This window comes from Podarcis filfolensis, assembly GCF_964270895.1.
Source record: "Podarcis filfolensis genome assembly, chromosome: 3".
NCBI lineage: Eukaryota > Metazoa > Chordata > Lepidosauria > Squamata > Lacertidae > Podarcis > Podarcis filfolensis.
In genome coordinates, this window is record NC_139606.1 from 72279491 (window position 1) to 72300881 (window position 21391).

At 43.2% G+C, this 21391-nt stretch overlaps 1 protein-coding gene across 7 annotated transcripts in view; it reads right to left on the reverse strand.

Moving 5' to 3' along the window:
* Window positions 1–21391, reverse strand: part of PDE10A (phosphodiesterase 10A) — a 183791-nt gene that overhangs the window by 146611 nt on the left and 15789 nt on the right. The window lies entirely within an intron of this gene.

Genomic DNA, 21391 nt, shown 5'->3' on the forward strand with positions numbered 1-21391 from the left:
CCCAGCCAATTCCGTTTTGAAGTTCCTACTTGGATAAAAAGAACTAAATCAAAAACCTTCAGTCAACAAGCTACATTGATTTCTGTACAGAATTATTATACAATAGACTTAAAATTCCAGACTTTGGGTTAGACTGTTGACTTGGGAGCAAACAAATCTTGGGCTTAGCAAGTTATTTATGAAAATATTAAAAAGATTCTAATCCATCCTCCAATAAATTATGCCAAATATTAAATTGCCAGCATAACAGCAAATCTGTCCCCTACTCCTCTAATCCAGGCTGCTTTTCCTTCAAAGCTTATTTCGCTACTAGGCTACACAAACATGTGTGTCTTCCAATCGACCATGTGTTGCAACAGACTGCCTGTTCTTGGTGGGCAATTTAGGACAAGATGCAAAAGTCTATGAAGAATAGTTAGAAATGAAGCGGTGGTGTCCAGATTTTAGCGATAAAAGTGGGCATTAAGTACACACTCGCAGTGCAATTAAACATATGTTTACTTGGAAGTAAGGCCCACTCTATTCAATGGGACATCCTCCCTAGTATGTGTGCTTGGGATTGCAGTCTTGGACTACAGTCTCCTCTTATATGGTCATGTCCTGCTTGTAGGCTTCCCATGGGCATCTGCTTATGAAGAAAATGCTAGGCTGTGGGCTCATCCACACTTCCTAGTTGTCCCATGCCTAGAAAGCATGAGGTTGAGCAGTTGAACTGTCATCCAGCATAATCCTTCACTCTTGGTTGACTTCTTGGTCCTGTATAGCTGAAGGAGCATCTCAAGCCCCATCATTCAGCCCGAACACTGAGATCCAGCGCCAAGGGCCTTCTGGCGGTTCCCTCATTGCGAGAAGTGAGGTTACAGGGAACCAGACAGAGGGCCTTATTGGTAGTGGTGCCTGCCCTGTGGAACGCTCTCCCTTCAGATGTGAAGGAAATAAGCAGCTATCTTATCTTTAAAAGACATCTGAAGGCAGCCCTGTTTAGGGAAGTTTTTAATATTTAATGCTGTATTGCTTTTAACACTAGATTGGAAGCTGCCCAGAGTGGCTGGGGAAACTCAGCCAGATGGGCGGGGTATAAATAAATTATTATTATTATTATTATTATTATTATTATTATTATTATTCAGTGGGATTGAAGCAAGTTGCCTCCAGATTGTCAGTATTTTGCCACAATTCAATTCAAGCAAATACTGGGAATGTAGGCAGTTGAAAGCACTCTGTTGTTCTAGCGCAACAGATCCACTTTTTTAATTAAAAAAAAACCACAGACTTCTGCAGCTAGGAAAATGATGGGGAATGCACTGAAAAGTGACAGATGATTGACAAGAAGACACGTAACTACCATGCAAGCAAATCAGAACGAATTCAGGATGAGTGCTCAAGCTAGAGAACCCCCCTGCAAAAAATTCAGAATGAATGCTCCTTAAAGACGAGACATAGCCTAAACTCTGCATAAGCTTTGTGCGGATGAATCAGGATGATAAAAAAATGATTACAGGTTGGAGAATCTCCTCATGAGGAAAGGTTGCAACGTTGAAGACTTTTTAGAAATGTGAGTAAGATAAAATTTATAAAACCCTGCATGGCATGGAGGAAATTTTTTATGCTTCTCTTGTAACACTAGAACTCATGGGCTAGAACTCCAACAAAGCTGAGTGCTAACAGATGGTTAAAAGAAAATACTTCTGCTTGCAGCACATAATTCAATAATGGAACTCACAGGAGGCAGTGATGGCCATCAACTTGGATGGATTCAAAAATGGATTAGATAAATTAATGGAGTATAAGGTCGCCAGTGGCTGCTAAGTGTGATGGCTATGCTCTGCCTCCACAGTCAGAGATGCTTCCAAATGCCAGTTGTCGGGCATCACAAATGCAGGGAGTTATGTTGTACTTGGGTCCTGTTTTCTAGCTTCCCATAGGCAGCTAGTTGGCCACTGTGACAACAGGACGCTGGACGAAATGGGCCACTGGTCCGATCCGACAGGCTCATATTATGCTCTTAAAGCTTGTAACAGGTTGTCTGGAGGAATCTATCTGCAGAATTCCATAGAGATCTCTGTGTTATGACCAGTGGCGTAGCGTGGGGGGTGCAGGGGGGGCCGGCTGCACCGGGCGCAACATCTGGGGGGCGCGCTCGCACTCGCAGCTCTCTGCCCCTACCTGGCTCACTCACTCTCTCTCACTGCAGTGCTGGCTGTGCGAATCCGATCCGAGCCGCCGGGTTGCCACCCACTGTGGAGGGGGTGGGTGCCAGGTGTGCGGTGCAGAGAGAGAGCGAGGGACTATCTGGGGGAGGGACAGTGCAGCGGCCGCCCAGCGCAGCGCTGAGCGCGGGAGAGAACCACACCAGACCAGACCAGGCAGCAGCAAGAAGAAGCTGGCAGCGGCGGCAGGTTAGGGGTTAGGGGGCGCAAATTACTTGCCTTGCCCCGGGTGCTGACAACCCACGCTACGCCGCTGGTTATGACACCTTAAATACTAGCAAATTTATTTCAGCATAAACGTTTGTGGGCTACAGCCCAATCCATCAGATGCATGAAGAGTTATCCCCATCAGGTAATGTTTATACATCTGATGAAATGGACTGTCATTGATTAAACTTATCCAAGAATACAGGTGCTAGTCTTCAAGATGAGTCCTTGTTATATATGCAGAACGGCAGCCTATATAGTAACATGATCCTTCTAAGATAATGTTCCAGAAGTTCCTAACTTCACTTTCATTGTTTTGCGGTATAGCATACACAGCATGCCTTCTTCATAAGCAAGAAAACCTCCCTGTTTTATGAGTAAGGAAGCAAGTTGCCAGAGGTGTCGCAAGCGTACAGGCACTGCTTGTTAATGACACGTTGCTGGTTATTCTACAGGGACCCTACTGTTCTTTTTTTTAAAAAAGCCTTTTGCCTCTGCAAGGTGCACAAACTCTTTCCCCCTTCAGAACTGACATCTGATGAAAGGCGTCGCCCCAGGATTGCTGAGAGGTGATGCGTTAGTTTTAAGGCCTGCTTGCTGTTTGGACTCTTTCTTCTTCTCTTGGCAGTTCTCACAACAAGGTGCTGGGCTGTGTATTAACATTCTGAATCTTTGCTGTTGGATTTGTTAGCATCGACAAAGATTATATAGTATAGCACAGAGGCCTTCCCTGTTCCTAAGCCAGCTATTCCTCCCAACGGAGATCAAAGACAAAGCATGTTTTGGCATCCAAATTTTATTCCTTCGAAAATACATAACTAGTATGTTTCTATTTGCTGGAAGCTTGCCATTATATTATAGTGAATCTATATTATTAGCATGTTCTGGGTCTAAGATGAAGCAAATGTTCAGTACAACAAAATCCTCACTTTTGTTTTGGGTGATCATGGAAATACCATTATTCTACCTGTAGCAGATTTCTCTTTTTGGAATTACAGGACTATAACTGGTAGACTATACCTCCCATTTTCTTCATTCAACCATTTTCAATGGCAAAGTGTAAAAACAGAGCATTAAAATCACCAATTGTTCTATTCTGAACTCCACATTTCATGAAGAAACTGATTGGAGATTGTTGATGGGATATATCCCATCTTTCCTCCAAGGAGCTCAAGATGGCGTACTTAGTTCTCCTTCCCATTTTATCCAAGCCATAACCCTGTGAGGCAGGTTAGGCTGAGAGAGGGTGACTGGCGCAGGGTCACCCAGTGAGCTTCATGGCTGAGTGGGGATTTGAACCCTTGTCTCCTAGGTCCTAGCCGAACACTTTAACCACTACACCACGCTGGCTCTACTCTCCTATTTAGAGAGGTTACACACTGCTTCAGTGATTCTGCAGGACTGGTAATTTTTGTTGTTGTTCATAAAGTCCTGGATTGCTCTGTGGATTTGGAGGGGGGGTCAAGAACAAGGGGGTCTTTGTCTTGTAAATAAAGAAAGACATTCCCTGTTTTTATGTACAAACTAAAATTAAGAGAAGGCAACAAAAGGAAACAAAAGGCAAATAGTGCACAATGCCCCCCCCAACAGCTTAAGCAGTCATGGCATTGTTGCTCATCTCATTAGAGACTGCAGTGTGGTAGCTATTGAAGTTGGTCATAACTCAGGCTATACTTACATTTCAACAGAGCCTTTGCCTGTGTGTTCTCCTAAACATAACACTGTGACTAAATATTTTATAAACACATCCGTTTTTATTTTTTTAAAGATGGGTTTGGCCAGGCATTCAAATATTATTAATATTTCAAATTTGCAAGCACTATGCAGAACAACATCCGGAGAATGATTCAGGCTAGAACCAAAAAGGACAGCTTGAAGAGTTGCCATATAAGCAAAAAAAAAAGAAAAAGAAAAGGCCATTGTAAAAAAAAAAAAGGCAAGCAAGCGTAAACACCAGTTGCAGACCTGAAACCTGCATGTGAGGATAGCTGATGGTTGAACAATTCTGGAAGTTACCATATAGGCCTCCCCATCAAGTCTCTTCCAGTCCCAGTATGTCACTGCTATTCTAGACAAACCCAGGACCAAACCAGGAACAAGACATTAAATGTAGGCTGACCATCTTTACAGAAGGCGCTCTTCTGTTTGAAGGACTGCGTGAGGGTCCTCTATCTGAAGGGTTGTCTGGCCCAAGTACATCTAAAAATAACCATAAGAAGAGAACGGCGAGGGAGGCTTCAAGCTAACCTGACCCTCTCCCCAGGTAATAGCTGGACAACAGACTGAGCAGAAACATAGGTGACCTGGTCATTATCTTCAGGAACCCCCAACTGCTCTCCTTTCTTATGGTTCTTTATCTTTAAACTGGACTTGGGTCATGTTATCCACTTAGAATCTTAGAATTGTAAAGTTGGAAGGTTCCCCAAGGGTCATCTAGTCCAACCCGCTTCAATGCAGGAATCTCAACTGAGAGCCCACCATGTTCCAAGGGAGTCCATTCCACTGTTGAACAGCTCTTACTGTCAGAAAGCTTTTCTGTATGTTTAGTCAGAATCTCCTTTCTTGCAGCTTGAAGCCATTGGTTCGGGTCCTACACACTGGAGCAGGAGAAAATAAGCTTATTCCATCTTCTGTGTGTCAGCCCTTTAGATAGTTGAAGATGGCTATCATATCTGCTTTCACTCTCCTCTTTTCCAGGCTAAACATACACAACTCCTTCAACTGTTCCTCATAAGGCTTGGTTTCCAGACCTCTGATAATCTTGGTCACCCTCCTCTGCACACTTGTAACATATTGAGTAGCTGGCCCCATAAGCAGGCTGCTAACTTCCAGATGTGTTTCACTTGTCAATTTCTAGTGGCTGCTCTTCCTCAGGCCCAGCTGTGTGATCCAGGTGGGGTGTGGAAGGAACTCACCTGGCAATCAACAGCATGGGCAGATCAGCAGCCAGTACACCAGTATACCACACTCACAGAGAACAAGACTGAGGCTCATTTCGAAACCAGCCTTTGCAATGCACTTAGGGCTGCCATGTGTCCTATTTTTCCTAGACACATCCTCTTTTTCAGGGGTAAAATTTCTGTCCAAGATTTTTTAAATTTGCCAAAATGTCTCTGGCTGTACTCTATGGATGAGACACAGACATAACTGGTGGATGAAGACTTCCTTTCTTCTTCTCTTCTCCTCCTCACTCCACCACTGCCCCAAAACAATATATCACAGCTTCTATAACCTACATAGAGTAGGGGTATTTGAAATAAGAGTCATTATAGCACCCTCTTTTTTGCTCTTCAAAATATGGCAACCCTACACTTACTGCACAATTCATACTGCACAATTCACCCACACACACCTTTCCAATTTTCCTGGAAGCCTCGGGTTTATTAAATGCCTGGCATGACACTGCAGTTGCCAAGTTCAAGAAGAAGGTGGCAATGATTTGCTTTACTGACACAGAATGAATTTTCATAACCATCAATCAGACACCACATTTCTCAACACTATTATTAAGAAATCTGACTCTCTCCTTGGCTCTGTGCCCTACATTAAAGTGACAGCATTTCCCTCTAGCAGGCTTATGAAATGTTAAGACTCTGACCTAAATGGCCTACTCTTTATATGGCAATATGTATTATTTCTTCTAATGGTAATTCATGTTGTGGAGGTGGGGGGATTATTTGCTGGTTTCCCACATATATTTAGCCCCACGTGAAAATGTGTCAGCCCCCACCTGGTGAGAAATGCTGGTTACAGCCCTGATTTTGTTCTTATTATATTCCCTTTGTATAAGGCTATGTAGGCGGTGGTCAGGGAATTATCTTCCATTCCTTCTCTCATACCAGAGTGAGGATTAGCACTCTAGTCCATAGATCACTGCACATAATGGCAATAGTATATGCATTTAACTGCATGCAAGGACCTCTGCATGGTCACCCGTGTAACTGACTGATGCTAGGCTCCCCCTCAAAAAAAATATTCGCTTTCTTGTTTTCTTAAACACAGAGTCTCAGGGTGATGGTACCCAGGGAATGTGTGCTTCTCCAACAGCTCTTCTGTTTCAGTTCTGCTTCTACTGGCATTCAACTCAAATGCTAACATCTTCTATTTGAAGGGCTGCTTGGTCCAAGTCCAATTTAAATAACCATAAGAGGAGAGAGTACCGGCCTTGAAGTTGCCCATCAATAGTTAACACATGAACAGCAGACTATTTGCTCCATTTTTGCTATGGATAAAACATTCAGATTAGCAAAACTGAGCATCTGTTGCTCTGTCTACCGCAAGGTGGCAGTAAATGCTTATAGGTAGATTAAAGATGCTTGAGCACCCAAACATCCAAGCTACCTCTTTTTCAAGTATTCTAGACCAGTCAGCCTCTTGTGGCATTTGTTTCATTTCAACTTGCATCTTGTGATCCTGGAACTAATCTGTGCAAAATCCTCACTTATACATGCTTCCTTTCTCAAAATTGTGGCTTCAGGGATTTTAATTTTTTTACAGCACTGAATAAGCACAAACACACTTCATACCCACAAACCAGCCCAAACATGTTGATGCTATGCATAAAAGAGGGGAAAGGGGAGTGTTGATATGTGAAATAGCTGGCACCTTCCTCATATTCTAACCTCCCCCCCCCCAAAAAAAAAAAAATAGCAGAAGAGATTAATGAGGTGGACAAGGTGAACACCTTTATCAATTCAGATTTAAATCAAAAGGAGCAACTTCCATAAAGCTGGATAAGTGGATCCACTGCAAAAGCAGCTTATTTAAGCTTGCATCCTCTAAGTAGGAGGAGTGAGGCAATGCCTGACAGGAAACGCAATTTAAGATATTTACCCAGATATAAACAAAGGACATAAAATATGAGAAGAGTATAGATTTAAGAACATAGGAAGTAGACCGCTGATCACATATTGCAACAGTTCCTTGCATAGTGCAGAAATGAAAGGTATTCTGGCACCAATTAGAAAGCATGGCAAAGTTACTCTCTGCCTATTGACATCAGTCAGGCACCTTTGCTGCACTCTTTTTGATAAAAAGTGCCATTTCTGAAGCAAGGCTCAGGAATGCCTAGCTTCCCCCAGCCCCCAAAATGCTTTTAAGAGTAGGTATCCAATACACAATGTGACAAATACATATGTCATCACACAGGGAGCTGGGGAACATGTTCTTATTGTTGTTTCTAAACTTTGGGTTTGCACTTGGCCCGATTATCAGGACTGATGGGAGATGGAGTCCAACAATGTCCAGAGAGGGCCACTAGTTCCCCATCCCTGATTTAAATGATGCCCGACTGACTTGTAAGGAGTGGCTGAACCAGCCAGAAATTTCATGACTTTTCCAATAGACTAGAGGTAAAGACGGGGGGGCGGGATGAGCAGGGAGAGTTCTTTTAGGAAACCTATTGGCTCTCTTTTCTAAACTTAATTTCATCATGTGATGCTATATGGAGTGAGAAGCCAAGAGCAACAGAAGAACACAAGAAAAGAGGGGCTAAATTTTCAGGGGCATTTCACCAGCAACTTGAGATTTCAATCTGTCTGGAATTACCTCCACCAGATAAAACAGGCAAGTACTTTTGTCACACACAGAGAAGCACAAGAGAAACACACACATACACACACACTTGAGAGAAACTCAGTCTTGCATTTTTCTTTCAAGATTAAGAACAAAACTTTTGAAGAAAATGTGCAGCACTGGACAAGTCAGGATTTATTCTGGGATGTCATCCTTGTAAGTGTCTCTCCTTCAGAAGATGGTCATTCTCTTGGTTTCGCTCAGCAATCTAAGAAAGAAATGATTTTTGCAGTCTTCTTCAACCTTTGTGCTACAAAAATAGACCAAGCATGCTGATGTCATACTGTTGCTCAGCAACCTGTGCTGGTTGTTGTTTGTTGGGCTTTTCTTTCTTTCTTAGTGTCCCTGTTCTCTCATTTCTCATTGGCCTTCACAGCAGTCAGTCTGTAGAAACAGCACAGCCCACTAACATTGCAGTAGAATCCATTCGCAGGTGACTATTTGAAAGAGAGATCACTGCGACTGTAGGAAGGATCGAACTAAGGGGAAACTGATATAAAAAAGGATTTGTTGAAGGTTGTGCAGCTCCCTCTTACAGCAAATGTTTAACTCCTCAAAGTTCATGAGTTCCTACAGAAATGAGGGGAGTTTGATCAGACTAGGCTTGCAATGCTAGTTTACCTACGGAAGCTATTTCAAGGGGAATTCCTTTGCCCCTGAAAATGGAATTCCTCTCACAAGTTAGTTCAAGAGTCTCAAAAGCTGATGGGTCTATTTTTGGGCCTGTGTGGTCTCCTTGCATACACCCTATGACCAGGGTGTGGAACCACTGTCAGACTGAGTGTTCCATTCCCATCTAGGCAAGCTCTGGGAGCCGCAAAGGAATATTTAGCAGTCATTCCTGTATTGCAGAGGGTTGGACTAGATGACCCACTGGCTCCCATCCAACTCTACAATTCTGTGATTCTATGACATGCAAATGTTTTCATTGTACAGCAGGCTAGTTTCTGCACATGCTCACATATTGCTCTCCAGGGCCTCTCAGAAATCCAGAGAAGCCACAGCCACTTCAAGCTTTGGAGGCCCCAACCCATAATCAAAATTAAAAACAATGAGCCAACACACAAAAACAAAATAAGGCACACTCGCAAACCCATTCAACAACTAAAAACTCCTTAATGGCCTGCTTCAGACTCAGAGCAAAAAATAAAAATGATTCGCATGAGATCAAGTCTGTGAACAAAACACACAGACTGAACTGGAGAAATCTGCACAGTGGAAACTCCTCTGATTCTCAGATATCTAGGCTGTAATCCTAATCTCGCTGATTTGGAAGTAAGCCTCACTGAATGTAACAGAATTCACTTCTGAGTAGATATGGTTAGGATTGTACTGTAAATTGCTGTGCAAAAAGCATGTTTAGAATATGGTTTGTGGGGCAGGGCTCTTTTAAAAGAAAATTTAGAACTGCCCAATGGTATCGAAGCTACAAACATGAGTCTGACCAAACTGCGGGAGGCAGTGAAAGACAGGAGTGCCTGGCGTGCTCTGGTCCATGGGGTCACGAAGAGTCGGACACGACTAAACGACTAAACAACAACAAATGGTATGGAATTATCGTTTGTGTCCACACACCTGTGCATTTTCCTTGTGTATGCATGCATGCTTTCTTGCTTAGAGTCACATTCCATGATATTTAGAATCCTACACAGAGAGGGAGAAAATTCGCAGAACTGGGATTCAGACAGTGCTAATACAGAAGATTAGTTATAGTCAAGCTTTATACAAGAGCTGTATTGAAAGAGGCCAACAATATTTGTGATGGATATTTTAAAGACGAAGAAAACAAGAAAACACAGAAACACTCAGGCAGTACAACAGGCCTGCGGACTTCAGCTCACACCCTTCTTAATACACCACTTTTCATACTATTTAAAGAAATACTGTAGTGGCCTAACACAAAATGGCCACCACCTCGAAAAGAACAGAAAATGAAAAGAGACAGGAATATAAAATTGTAAAAATAATGATGATTTCCCCTCCATATTATCACTGTTAATAGTAATGATGTAGTAATGATGAGGATTTTGCTTCTGCAATCTGCTCCCCAAAATCCCAACAACTTGGGAGCAAACCCTCAAGCCTGATGTGGGGAAGGCAACAGGAAAAAGATAATGATTATAATGATGCCTCTGAACTGGGCTGCCCCACATAAACAAAACAAAACAACAACTTTGGAGAAATCCCTGCTGTGGAGCAGGCAGCAGGAACAAGAAAGGATTGTTGTATTGTCCCTGCCCCAGTATGAGGCCCAACTAGAGTATCTGCTTATTCCTCCAATTCCCACATTTCTAAAAAGCCGGCCAATATGCATACATATTCACAAAGTACCTCAAGTAGCTGCCTGCCAACTGCTCCACGGTGCCTGGAAGGCAGCAAAGCAAACAGCTGCTCTTCCCCCCCAACCCCACAGGCATGCACGCAAATGCTACTTAAGTAGTTGCAGGCAGCAAAACAAATACAGCAGCAAATTAGCTAATCCTCACACGTCTTCTTCCACCACACACACACACACTTTCCAAATGCTCCTCTATGGCCAGGTCAACAGCCTGTTGCCTATTTCACTAGGCCAGCAAAGTGGACAGGAGGCACATAAACTCTGATGCTTCTTCTCTTTCCTCCCCACACCCCATTTTCAAAAAGCCCATCCATAGGCAGCAAACCTCTCCCCCACCCCACCTGAAAAGGTCCCTCCATGGGCCAAGCAAAGCTGAGTAGAGAGCTGAACAGAATAAGACATAGTGCATTCTGATGGAATCTTCTGCAGAGTTCTAACGAAATGGTACATAAAGTGGAAAACTTGTGTATCACTTCACGCTGGAGGTGGGGCTCATATTCTTGAATGTTCTTCCAAATAAACAAAAAACAAGATGTGCATATAGAAAACAGCCTTTCTCCCATATATACTAATATTCTATACAATAATATATTTTTTTCAGTATGAAGGGGCATTCAAATTCTTTGACCCCCCCCCACTTCTTCACCTGAAGTTGCATATTCCAGTCACAGATTTGCCAACGCATGTGGATGTCCACCCTCAAATACAGTATGTCTCTGTATAATAGTTTCTGGGAATCACAAATTTTTGGGACAGCTTGTGCCCCTTGGGTTCTCCTTGCAGGCTTCCCATAGGTATCTGGTTGACCACTGTGAGAACAGGATGATGGACCAGATGGGCTACTGGCCTGATCCAGCAGGACTCCTTTTATCTTCTTATGTCCTTAACAGGGTCTATACCATCCCTGACATTTTGCAGAAGCTTGGCAGCTTGTTCTAAATGAGTGAACAGCCTAGAACAGTGGTGTGAAGAACTGTTGCACTGAGCTTCCCACACCCACAAAGCAGTTGTCTCTTCCAAGCTGTCCAAAAGAATAATGCTAGAGGCAAACTTCAGCATTTGCTGAAAACAAGGTGAAATGCTGCCTGAAGCACAGTTGTCTAGTTTCCCAGATGGTCCTCAAATCTGTTATTTTGACTCATGTTAAGACAAGACAATCAGCCCGGACATTTGCAATACTTTAGGCTGCAGTCCCATGCAAACATACTTGGCAACAGTAGTTTCCATTAAAAATCAGTGAGGTTCACTTCAAGTAAATGCATTTTGGACTCGGCCATTGGTGAAAGTTAACCATATATGAAAACTGAGTAAGTGACTGTTTAGACAATACATAATTTTTAAAGGAAATAAGCTTCTTGATTTATTCACTATTTTGGAATGTAGAGCTTCCCAGTTCAGATGGTTAACTTTTGTATGATGATGGACCTTTGAAATAATATAAGGATTGTTTAGCTGGTCTTCTTCAGTTGTACATGAGCACAGAAAACAACCAAATATTTACATTCCAGGAAGTAAAGTATTTTTGAAAGATCCTGAGGCAAGAGTGCTTTCATTCAGGAAGGAGAAATCCAACTACAGAAGAAGACTCCAGGTTGGGGAAAGCTAGTTTAGATAGCAGGAGTATACAAGATGAAGGCCCACCATATGGCACTAAGCGATTGTGTTATTTTCTTGTCTTGTATCAAATGTATCTTGTGTGTTATTTTCCCTGAGATCGCAATAAACCAGATGTTCTCAGACCAAGCCTGTAAGGACGAATTGTCCAAAATCCCCAACTGTTGGACTACAGCTTGACGGACAACAATTAAAAGAAATACCAGTAAATCCTTCGATGTAACGTCTTTGTTTGGCCTGCAAAACAGTGATAGCAAAAAACAACTCAGGTGCATAAATTATATTATCCCCTGTAATTTTTGAATAATATTTGGTGAACTAAAGCCCAAAGGTCTTGCATTTGCAGGCTTTCCCACCAGAGGTGGAAATATGATCCTTAACATTGCATCCTTTCCAGCAATAAGGAAAAGCAAATAATCACCCAATAAGATACACACCCCAAGAAACTTATTTACAATGCCATACATTTCACCAACAAAACCTTCGAAAGTGTTTGAAGCATTTGGACACATATGGGAGGCCTTTAGGCATTTTCACCTGCAAATTCCAGCTTCTCCAACCATACTGTGTGAAACATAAACAAATAAAAGAAATCTTCTTATTTTGCAACACTGATAAAGACAAATATTGGGAATGTTTATATTACACACACAGGTCGTTTTTTCTAAGTGTCAACATTTTGAGAATGTGTAATAATGCAGCCTTGAGGTTCCCATAGCAACATGTTTCATTTCCTAGGTGACAGTGATAGTACGTCGTCACTAGTGAACTAAACTATCACTAGAAACACGTTGAGTTTCCTTCCAATGTAGCTGTCCAGAAACAGCTGCCCTCACCTAATTACTAGTGACAACACTGGTGAACTCTGTAAAGCTTTGAGGACAAGTTATTTAGGCTCTCTATTTCATCACGTTTACCTTCCTGCCGGAGCGGTACCTATTTATCTACTTGCACTTGACGTGCTTTCAAACTGCTAGGTTGGCAGGAGCAGGGACCGAACAACGGGAGCTCACCCCGTCGCGGGGATTCAAACTGCCAACCTTCTGATCATCAAGCCCTAGGCTCTGTGCCACCCATGTCTGGTTCACCATGGTTCACCAGAAGCGGCTTAGTCATGCTGGCCACATGACCCAGAACCCAGAAGCTGTCTGCAGACAAACGCCGGTTTCCTTGGTCTACAGAGCAAGATGAGCGTGCAACCCCAGAGCCATCCGTGACTGGACCTAACAGTCAGGGGTACCTTTAGCTTTACTATTTCATCACATCTCTCCAATAGTCAAGGGAAGTAGGAAAAAGCAGTATGTTAAAGAATGAGTTTGTACTATAGATATTCTTTAAAGGCAAAATGCATACTGTAGAGATCAAGAGCAGGCGATCTTCCCATCATGCCATAGAAGCACCATTTCTGCCTCTTGATCATGTCTTTCTACAGCAATGAACATTATGCAGAAATTCAAGACATGTTTTAAGGACAAAATAGGGAGGCGGGGTAAACATGTGTGCCACTTTGAACTTCTTGGAGGAAATAGGGAACATAAATTTAATAATAATAAACCTTTGCATGCAAACACAGGGCCACTGTAGACAAATTCAGGACTGGCAGGACTTTGGGTGTTTTGAAGCAATGCTGGGCACTTCCAGATGACCTGTTTCTTGAGCATTCATCCCCATTTGTTTGCAAGGAGATTAGACCACGTTGACCATTTATGGAGCATTCCTTCTGGTTTGTTTGCAGGGAAGTTAGATAATGTGTCTCAGTAAGTAGTATCACACACTTTCCTGTGCATTTCCCCATCACTTTCCTTATTACAAAAAGCCTGCTCATTTAAGGAAAGGGGTTTGTTTTGCAAGACCACCCAATAAGCTATAACCATGCAACCTGAATTTTTGAGCACATGACCATTCTAGGGGCGGACCTTGGTAATATGGCACCATATGTGAGACCAAAATTTGATACACACCTCAGCTCTCACACCACCTTCTAAAACTGGGTAAGAGAGGCACCAGGCTTTGGGAAAGTAGTGTGAGGGCTCTGGCAGGGTCCTAGAGCCCTCCTGTCTCCTTCCCAAAGCTACAAAAACACTAACTAGGCTTTGGGAAGGAGGCAGGAAGGCACCCCCTTGGCTCAGCGCCCTGTGCAGGGGAGCCGGTCTTGCTGCCTTAAATCCGCCTCTGTCAAATTCTTCCAGAAAATAGTGACAGCCTGGTGGTGCCTGCTGTTTCAAGTCCAGGGGACAGAACAAGCAGCTTCTGCTCCTCATGCACCACCTTGGGCCTCCTGGTGCTCACCATTCCCTTCAGATCAGGCCTTGAAATAGCTCAGTGGTAAGCATATTCGATGCTCAAAAAGTATCCCACATAAAAAAGTGAGTGGGCTTTTTTATTAAAAAAACACACCAGTGCCTATCAGAGTCCCAGCATGTAGACAAGCATAAATTAGCAGTTCTTGATAATGCTACATATGTGCATTGTGGCAGAGCTAACATTGCTATGGGAACATTAACGTGGGAATAAATAATTAAATCACAAGAGAAAATAATCATTGCAGATTGTGGCAGAGAAGACCACAGCCAATTCTTGGTCTGCAATCTGTTGGATCCAGAAGTGTGAGATCTCCCAAAAAAAAAACCTGGCAAAAATCTGGAACCTGGCAAAAATCTGGAACCAGGTAAAACACTTCAACCATGAGACCTGGAGATCCTGGCAATGGCCACATGTGATCTAGTGCACTATTTGCATTTAAGAGTGGCATTTAAAACCAAGTATCTCATGCAATCATAAATTACCATTACAGCAAAACTTTCTTAAGAAGGGAGAGTGGTGGGGGCAGACTAGCCTGCGTGTGTTTTTACATATTCTGATGCATTACATTATTTTTGTTCTACAGACAGAACATTAGGTACTGGCATCAACCTTTCCAGTACAACTTGATTCTAAAAATCAAACTGTTATTCTATGGTGTCTTATATACACACAACATAGTAATCAAGACATATTATGCGTGGTTAGAAACAACCACCCAGGATCTGGATTTTTCATTTCTGCATTGAATTTCAGTCAGTTTCAGCCTTACATATGCAGAACAACAAAGCTTTGTTTCTGCGTATTTCATGATTGCAGAAATGGGCGGAGAACCTGTGCCCCTACAGATGTAGCTGCACTACAATTCCCAAAAGCCCTGAGCATTTGGCTATGCAGGCTAGGACTGGAGAACAATGGGTTCCTCATCACTACCTTAGGCAAAACAGTGCCAAGCGAGACTGCATGACCTTTTGCAATTGCTTGCCGTGCTAATAGAGGCATGGTTGTAAATGAGTCTAAATGGTGTGAAAACCTATAGGAATCTGGAGGTTACTTCTCACAATCATCCGGCCATGTGGTGGCCTTCCAGAATAGCTTTATCTGTTAGCTCCCTCCTTATGTCCAGCATGCTTAAGATCACCACTGCTAAACCACAGAGGACTGCTTGTAGAGGCATGACAAAAAATGTAATGCTGCCAACAGCAACACCTGCATGAAACAAGATTAGCACAGCCAATGCATGCAGCAGCTGTTTCATGTGAGCTTTAGCCAGTTTGTGCCAATGGTTTTGTGCAGAACTGGCCACCCATCTTTTTCCTGTCCTGGCCACTGGCCTGCTGTACTGCACTAGGCCAACCATTTCCTCTCTCTCTGGCTCATCCACACTTACCTTTTTTTCCTGCGCTTTCGAGGCACAGTTCCGTGCTTCAAACCTGTATGTCCGAGTGTGCTGTTTTTGCCACTTTGCTTTCCAGAGGGAAAGTGGCTCTTTAATGATGAATTGGAACAAACAGCAATTCCGAGTTTTCTGTGGATTGCCATTTGCTCCAATTTAGCAGTAAAGAGCAGATTTCCATGGAGAAAGTGCTGGGAATATATATATAGATATATAGATATAGATATAGATATAGATATAGATATAGATATAGATATAGATATAGATATATCTCTCACTTGGACATGAAGTTTTAAAACATGGATCTGTGCCTAGAAATGCAGCACAAAAGGAAGTTTGGATAAGTCCCCTCCCTCTGCTGTCCTGCAGCCATCAAGCTTTATGCTTCAAAATGGCATTATTTCGGGTATTGTCTTCTTGGCATCAATTGTATAAATTTGGAAAATGCAGCAAGATGTTTACACTGGAGACATGTGGTTGATGGTATCCTAACTACAATTTAAAATTAAGGTGTGCGTTTCTTCCTCTCTTCCTATAATGAGATGGTTAAAACTGTAAGTTTTGAGCTTCACAGAGGGTGCTCCTTAGAAGTTCAAGAAAATGAAGAAAGTGCAAGTCTTGAACATGCATATCCAGTTAGGATACAGTAAAGACTAGTGTGTTCATTTCCTCAGCCTTATAATAAAACTAAAGAGGCCAGAGGGAAGTTTCACAGTATGAAGACTTGGTTTGGAGCAAGTGTCAAAGAAAACCATTTTAAGAGATACTTGTTATAATCCACTGCAACCATGTTGTCAAGAGTCATTGTTTTTACAGGCAATCCTCATCTTGCACAGGGGTTACATTCTGGACCCTGTACATGTCAGCAGTGACCTCGTAAAGCGTTCCATTCCGCTACCGTTCTGCTCTTTTAGTTACATTTTAGGGTCACTTCTGTGTTCAGCACCATGTGCATGTATGCAATCACACACAAATAGGTTGTTGCCTGTATATAGCAAAGAGACAAAGTGATGTGTGCTTTTGACATTCTTATAATTGAGCCTGTGTATTAGGTCCATGTATAAGGAAGTCCACTCAATGAGAAGAATTCAGCATTGATCTAAGGTGATTGTTCTGTCAGGACAAGCACTTTGGCTTGCCAGATGAAATGATACTCCCTCTTCTTGCCCGTACACCAATTTGCAGATTCTCCAGACACACACACACACACCCTGCAAAAAAAAGTCAATTTTGGGAGGACACAGAGGAAGAGGTTATTGCACAGAGCTTTCAATGATAGGACTCATTTTAAAATGGAGGTGGCAGGGGTTGAACAAGAAATAGAGCAGCCACACATGCATCACCAGAAAAAGAGGACAAAAGATGACAGATTTGCAGAACAGTTGCACATGCTGGTATAATTTACATAGAAATGCAATACATCTCACCATAGCAGGCAAGGCCAGATGACCCGAGCATCAACTCAGTTTGCTGTCCAACCACTAATTATTCTGGAGCACCTTCAAACCTTGTGCTGCTTTCCTTTCTTATGGTCCCTTATTTAAAACTGTGCTTGATCTCGACAGCCCTTCAAACTGAGGACTGTATTTTGTAAGGTAGGACATGTGACCCCCCTAACTTGGAACCTTAGTAGAGCATGAGCTCTACTAAGGAACTACAGACAAATGAACCAACTGCTCCGTAATCACTCCTCTCGTCCATGTCAGAGTAGAACAGAGAGAAGGAAAGGCTGACGTGCCTCAGAGTTGGAAGTGGCAGTGCCTGAAGCCAGACGATGTCCAAGGGACCAAGTGAGTTTGCTCCGCAAGGTTTGTGAAGAGTGGGGCAATAACCTGATCAGAAGCCTAGAAAAAAGTAGAATGGGGGCCTTGTATGTCTCAGAAGAATGTTCTGTGTGGTTCTTAGGCTTATAGCCAAATTCTAGTTACCGTACTTGGAAAAATACAGTGGGACTGTAGCCATGCCTAAGATGTCAGCCTTGTATAACAGTTGCCCTACATTATTAAAACATAGTGTTTGCAATGTTTGCTGTGTATCACAGCCTTTAAAAGTAGCACCCATAAACTGAGTTTCACATCTGCTTCATATTCATATGGTAAGAACTCAGAAATTCTTCTACACGAGGTATTATTAAGAAACAGAAAGGCTAGCTAGCTTTTCTCCCTATTAAGACGATGGAATGGAGCTCAGGATTTATTACAGTGCAAGTCTGCAACCTGACAGCTTTATCTAAAATTTCCAAATTCTAATCCACTTATTGAAACATATTAGGAGATTACTGCTGGCTTTCAATAAGCAGCTCTTCATATTTACACCCTTGCCTTTGCAACCATGAATTTCTCCTCCACCACCAGTGACAGCAAACCTCCTGGTACTGCCAATCAGTGATGTATAGCTGCATTGTTAGTGTCATGTTTATGGCCCTTTTAGGCTGTGAAATATTTTTCTCTGTTCATAGTAGGTCCATTAGATACACATAATGTGCTTGGATAGGATGAACAGTTTGACCAAACACACCTTCCATACACCTCTGATCATCCAGAGTCCAGAGGCAGCTGCAAAGGGACTCTTGACAGTATAACCTCAGTAGACAAAAGGGAAAGGTGAGCCTTGTCAGTTCACATTCGTTTTCCAGACACCTGCTGGCCATCTGATTTGTTATCCCAGAGTCTGATAATGAGAGACGCCTCTGGACCTTGGCATATGCCAGTGATGATGCACAATGCAGACTGCCATACAAGCATAATGCAACATACAGAGAAGAGCTGTCCTAAGAGTTGAAGCTATGCTTCATGGAACCTGGGAGAGAGATGGCCAAAATGATCTGACCCATGCTGTGCAATCTGAAACAGGTAGCCTCTAGGCCAGGGCTCATCAGTGCAGCACTCAGGAGCACCCATGTGCCCACAGGTGTCTTCTCTGGCACCCACAGGACCCCTTGCCCTGCCAAAATGAGGTTTCAGAGTAGCATTCCTGAACAGAAAAGGCTGCAAGTTGCAGTGTGTGTGGTACTTGTGATAAGTTATTCAGTTTGCAAAGCTGCTCACAGGCCCCCAAACACTGGCCATCTCTGTTCTAGGTTCTAGTGCACACCAAATGGCATTAGTAGTACATGCCACAGCCTCTAGACTGGCTTTGCATAAAGGTAAAGGTAAAGGTACCCCTGCCCATACGGGCCAGTCTTGCCAGACTCTAGGGTTGTGCGCTCATCTCACTCTATAGGCCGGGAGCCAGCGCTGTCCGCAGACATTTCCGGGTCACGTGGCCAGCGTGACAAGCTGCATCTGGCGAGCCAGCACAGCACACAGAACGCCATTTACCTTCCCGCTGGTAAGCGGTCCCTATTTATCTACTTGCACCCAAGGGTGCTTTCGAACTGCTAGGTTGGCAGGCGCTGGGACCGAGAGACGGGAGCGCACCCCGCCGCGGGGATTCGAACCGCCGACCATGCGATCGGCAAGTCCTAGCCACTGAGGTTTTACCCACAGCGCCACCCGCGTCCCATAGCCTGATGCAATAGGGAAAGCAATCTAGGTGCGGTTGGAAATGGCCACAGCATCTGTCATGCTTCTCTGCAATTCCACAGTAGGTTTCAATTCACCCAAACGCCAAATCCTCAGGACCTCAAGCTGCCTTTATGCCTGGATGAACAGAATAAGCTTCAGAGTGTTTAAAGGGCATCACCACTAAGTTTCATTTTGTCCTGATGACCCTTTGTATCTTTCCACATGAACCACAAGAAATGTTTCCTGCAGATCCTCTTCTAAAGATCTGTATGGACCAAATGAAGAATGTAGAACCCACCATGCCTTCCTGCCACTGCCCTGATACATTATTTGTTTGTTTTAATTGACAAATTACATGGGAGCTGCATTATCCTGGGTAAGGTTTTTTTTTATTGTAAACGCAAACCTTGTCAATTGGGGACAATTACTGAGTGATCCTAAGCCCATTGCTCCATCTGTCCTTGCCATTTAGACTTTACTCCCTTATTATTTCATAAATCATAAAAGTGTTTTCTGAACAGAAAAAGCACCTTATCAAGCACAATATTGCTCATAGTTCCAAGTTGTCCAGCAGAGGGCAATAGTACACATATTCAGAAGTTGCTTAAGATTTTTTTTAGAAGAACAACCACCTGGTTTTCAGCTTATATCTTTATGCTTTGATATTTTGTTTTAAAATATGCTCCCTTTTTCGGCACTGTTCATTTTAAAATTGCTTAGCACAACAATATATGTTTTGTTTTTCAGTTTGCTGCAGCTACAGACTATTAGAAGCACATCTCCATTCTCCACAGTTTAGCCAAAACTTCTCATGTATTTAAAACCAAGACTTTGAAGATTTAGTCACTTGAAATAAGGGCTGGTAGGCTGTGTTAGCCACAAATTAACTTGCATGTTGTATGTCTAAGAATAGCAGCACACAGGACAGGCCCAAGACATTTTGGCACCTGAGGCAGACTTCAAAATGGCATTTCCCTTCCCTCCCCCGTCAGTGAAGAAGGGGTCAGGGAAGATCTACATCAGGAACAAGGAATGAAAGAAAGATAAATATCAGGATCTGCTGCCCTGGTGTACCTTGCTGCCTGAGGCGGTCGCCTCATCTTGCCTCATGGGTGAGTGGGCCGGCCCTGGCAGCACAGTTAAACTTGCTATTTCAGCTTTATGTTAAAAAACAGAGAAATCCACATCATTCTCATGGGAAGTATAGTAGAAGGAGTTCTAATCCAAGGACGAGTGATGGACTGCATTTTTTTAGGGGATCTCCAACAGTGGAGGCATAGCCATCCGGGATCAGGTTTCTACCTTTTGCATGGGGTTCCCACATGCAACACTTTCCTTAGGGCTGCCTTGCTCAAAAAAGTCTAAGAAAAGATTTTCCAGATAAAAATGTCAAAAATATCAGTAGCGGGAGGGGGGGATTCCCTCCAAACTGCTGGAGAATTTCAGGTCCTCCTGAATAATATTCATCACCACAGCATTGCTTGAGGAAAGAACATTTGAGAAAAGCAGGGATGGAGGAATACTGATGGGTTGTTTTATATGAAAACAAACAAGGGCTGGATCTATACACATAAAAAAAAATCAGTTACTGAAAAATGCATTATAAAGCTCTTAATGGAAAATCTCAATGGTGACAGACAACAGTTCTGCAGCGCCATCTGGTGTTGGATGTTTATAACACAGTTATAACAATATAATTTGCAAGTGCAGCTGAGTCCAAGGACCAGTAACAGAAATGGATGCAACACAAAGCCAGCACCAAAAAGTTAACACAATACTTTTCTAAACTCCCTTCCTGCCATACTCAAACTTTTTAAAAACTGCCACTTCCCCCCTGTCACCTCCACTTGCTCTATTCAAATGTCTAGGTGAAGGTAAAGGTAAAGGTACCCCTGCCCATACGGGCCAGTCGTGTCCAACTCTAGGGTTGCGTGCTCATCTCGCTCTAGAGGCTGGGAGCCAGCGCCGTCCGAAGACACTTCTGGGTCACACGGCCAGAGTGACGAAGCTGCAGCTGGCAAGCCAGCACCAGCGCAGCACACGGAAACGCCGTTTACCTTCCCGCTATAAAGCGGTCCCTATTTATCTACTTGCACTAAAGAGTGCTTTCGAACTCCTAGGTGGGCAGGAGCTGGGACCGAACAACGGGAGCTCACCCCGCCGCGGGGATTCGAGCCGCCAACCATACGATTGGCAAGTCCTAGGCGCTGAGGTTTTACCCACAGCACCACCCGCGTCCCAACAT